This window comes from Pristiophorus japonicus, chromosome 15, assembly GCF_044704955.1.
Source record: "Pristiophorus japonicus isolate sPriJap1 chromosome 15, sPriJap1.hap1, whole genome shotgun sequence".
Classification (NCBI taxonomy): domain Eukaryota; kingdom Metazoa; phylum Chordata; class Chondrichthyes; family Pristiophoridae; genus Pristiophorus; species Pristiophorus japonicus.
The window spans coordinates 179,792,853-179,796,945 of NC_091991.1; the positions used below are offsets into that span (position 1 = coordinate 179,792,853).

The 4,093-nt window shown below is 48.2% G+C and overlaps 1 pseudogene; it reads left to right on the forward strand.

Annotated features, from left to right (window-relative positions):
• The first annotated feature begins 2,886 nt into the window (after nt 1-2,886).
• On the forward strand, nt 2,887-3,125 carry LOC139226086 (U2 spliceosomal RNA; annotated as a pseudogene).
• Nucleotides 3,126-4,093: the final 968 nt, after the last annotated feature.

Genomic DNA, 4,093 nt, shown 5'->3' on the forward strand with positions numbered 1-4,093 from the left:
CGAAACAGGAATCAGAAAGTTCCAAGGAGCAAAAGTGCAGATCCACCTGATTTCGGCGGCGCGACCCATCCATCACAAGGCGAGAGCGGTACCATACATGATGAGAGAGAGGGTGGAGATCGAGCTGCACCGGCTGCAATGAGAGGGCATCATTTCGCTGATCAAATTCAACGAGTGGTCCAGTCCGATTGTTCCAGTCCTCAAGGAAGACGGCACCGTCAGAATCTGTGGTGATTACAAAGTAACTATCAATCGTTTCTGCCTGCAGGATCAATACCCACTACCAAAGGCAGACGACCTATTTGCGACGCTGGCGGGAGGAAAAACGTACACAAAACTGTATTTGACCCGGCCTACATGACGCAGGAGCTGGAGGAATCATCGAAGGGCCTCACCTGCATTAACACGCACAAAGGTCTCTTTTTATTTACAACAGATGCCCATTTGGGATTCGATCAGCCGCGGCGATATTCCAGAGCAACATGGAAAGCTTGCTGAAGTCAGTCCCGCGCACCATGGTCTTCCAGGACGACATTTTGGTTACAGGTCGAGCATCTGCAGAACCTGGAGGAGGTTCTTAGTCGGCTTAATCGCGTGGGGCTCAGGTTAAAACGCTCGAAGTGTGTTTTCCTGGCGCCTGAAGTGGAGTTCCTGGGGAGAAGAATCGCGGTAGATGGCATCAGGCCCACCGATTCGAAGACGGAGGCAATCAAGAACGCACCGAGACCACAGAACGTGACGGAGCTGCGGTCGTTTCTAGGACTCCTGAACTACTTTGGTAACTTCTTACCGGATCTTAGCACACTGTTAGAACCACTGCACTTTTTACTGCATAAAGGAGATGAATGGATATGGGGTAAAAGCCAACAAAATGCCTTTATAAAAACTAGAAAACAGTTATGCTCAAACAAATTGCTTGTGTTGCATGATCCATGTAAGCGTTTGGCACTAGCATGTGATGCATCGTCATATGGTGTCAGGTGTGTATTGCAACAAGGTAATGAATCTGGGAAATTGCAACTGGTTGCTTATCCAGAAATCTGTCCAAGGCTGAGAGGGCCAACAGCATGATTGAAAAAGAAGTGTTAGCGTGTGTTTATGGGGTAAAGAAAATGTATCAATATCTGTTTGGGCTCAAATTTGAATTAGAAACCCACCATAAGCCACTGATATCCTTCTTTTCTGAAAGTAAGGGGATAAATACGAATGCATCGATCTGCATCCAGAGATGGGCGCTCATGTTGTCCGCATACAACTACGCCATCCGCCACAGTTCAGGCATAGAAAACTGTGCTGATGCTCTCAGTCGGCTGTCATTGCCCACCACAGGGGTGGAGATGGCACAGCCTGCAGATTTAATTATGGTAAAGGAAGCATTCGAGAATGAGCAATCGTCTGTTACCGCCCGACAGATTAGAACCTGGACGAGCCAGGACCCCTTACTGTCCTTAGTAAAAAACTGTGTGCTCTACGGGAGTTGGTCTAGTGTCCTGTTAGAAATGCAGGAAGAAATAAATCCGTACCAGCGGCGCAGAGATGAAATGTCTATACAGGCAGACTGCCTTCTATGGGGTAATCGGGCAGTGGTACCAAAAAAGGGCAGGGACACTTTCATTAGTGATCACCACAGTATCCACCCAGTCATTGTAATAATGAAAGCGATAGCCAGATCCCTCGTGTGGTGGCCCGGTATCGATGCAGACTTAAAGTCCTGCATGCACAAATGTAACACATGTTCACAGTTAAGCAATGCACCCAGGGAGGCGCTACTAAGTTTATGGTTTTGCCGCTCCAAACCATGGTCTAAGGTCAATGTCGACCATGCAGGCCCGTTCTTGGGAAAAATGTTCCTAGTGGTTGTAGATGTGTAATGAGAGAGGATTAATTAGCAATCTCGTTGTGCGAGTCCCCTTGGGGAAGAGTGACCATAATATGGTGGAATTCTATATTGGGATGGAGAATGAAACAGTTAATTCAGAGACCATGGTCCAGAACTTAAAGAAGGGTAACTTTGAAGATATGAGGCGTGAATTGGCTAGGATAGATTGGCGAATGATACTTAAGGGGTTGACAGTGGATGGGCAATGGAAGACATTTAGAGACCGCATGGATGAACTACAACAATTGTACATCCCTGTCTGGTGTAAAAATAAAAAAGGGAAGATGGCTCAACCGTGGCTATCAAGGGAAATCAGGGATAGTATTAAAGCCAAGGAAGTGGCTTACAAATTGGGCAGAAATAGCAGCGAACCTGGGGACTGGGAGAAATTTAGAACTCAGCAGAGGAGGACAAAGGGTTTGATTAGGGCAGGGAAAATAGAGTACGAGAGGAAGCTTGCAGGGAACATTAAAATGGACTGCAAAAGCTTCTATAGATATGTAAAGAGAAAAAGGTTAGTAAACGTAGCGCCCCTGCAGTCAGAATCAGGGGAAATCATAACGGGGAACAAAGAAATGGCAGACCAATTGAACAAGTACTTTGGTTCGATATTCACTAAGGAGGACACAAACAACCTTCCGGATATAAGAAGGGTCAGAGGGTCTAGTAAGGAGGAGGAACTGAGGGAAATCCTTATTAGTCGGGAAATTGATGGGATTGAAGGCCGATAAATCTCCAGGGCCTGATGGACTGCATCCCAGAGGTACTTAAGGAGGTGGCCTTGGAAATAGCGGATGCATTGACAGTCATTTTCCAACATTCCATTGACTCTGGATCAGTTCCTATGGAGTGGAGGGTAGCCAATGTAACCCCACTTTTTAAAAAAGGAGGGAGAGAGAAAACAGGGAATTATAGACCGGTCAGCCTGACCTCAGTAGTGGGTAAAATGATGGAATCAATTATTAAGGATGTCATAGCAGCGCATTTGGAAAGAGGTGACATGATAGGTCCAAGTCTCGGCCTTTTGGCTAAGATCATGCGTAACTGACCTGACAGGGGAGTAACCATGACCCCAAAGTGGTTCTCCCTGGATCAGGAAGGTGGTTCTCCTATGCTTTTTGGAAATAGGAGGAGGGTGGGGTGGATTGACCCATCCACCTCCACGGAGGTGTGTGGGGGGCCTGACCCATCCACCTCCATGGCACGAACCTGGTATTGCAGTACTTCCAGGAACGGTGCAGTGGCTCTAGGCCTTTTGGCTAAGAGCATTGGCGCAGAGTGATCCTTGATGTGTGCAAGGTGACCTCTGGCGTTTGTGATTTGACAAAGAATTGGAAAGATTGGCAACGAAAAAATTTTTTAAAAAATGGATTTGTGAAAGGGAAATCATACTTGACAAATCTTCTGGAATTTTTGAGAATGTTTCCAGTAGAGTGGACAAGGGAGAACCAGTTGATGTGGTGTATTTGGACTTCCAGAAGGCTTTCGACAAGGTCCCACACAAGAGATTAGTGTGCAAAGTTAAAGCACATGGGATTGGGGGTAGTGTGCTGACGTGAATTGAGAACTGGTTGTCAGACAGGAAGCAAAAAGTAGGAGTAAATGGGTACTTTTCAGAATGGCAGGCAGTGACTAGTGGGGTACAGCAAGGTTCTGTGCTGGGGCCCCAGCTGTTTACATTGTACATTAATGATTTAGACGAGGGGATTAAATGTAGTATCTCCAAATTTGCGGATGACACTAAGTTGGGTGGCAGTGTGAGCTGCGAGGAGGATGCTATGAGGCTGCAGAGTGACTTGGATAGGTTAGTTGAGTGGGCAAATGCATGGCAGATGAAGTTTGGGGCCCAAGTTTCGAGCCGTGCCTAGAACGGCGCAGTCCCGACCTGGACGCCCGTTTTTCGCGCCACAAAGTGCACCTAAAAAAAGCCTCCGTATTTTCCACCTCCCTGCAGGTCCTCTGGCCCTCGGCGCAGCGCAGCAGGAGCTGTAGGGGGCGGAGCAAGTTCCCTGCGCTGAAAACAGTGCCGGGATCTCTGCACATGCGCGCTACAGTGGGCACGCAAGTGCAGTAGCTCCAGGCGCCCAAAACTGTGTGGGAAGGGCCCGAAGCACGCAGCCCCTAGCCCTGGCCGAGTGGCCTCACTGGGGCTGCGTGAATAAGGCTCCTCCCACGGCTAGCTCCTGCTTCCTCCCGACCCGACGCGACTCCTGC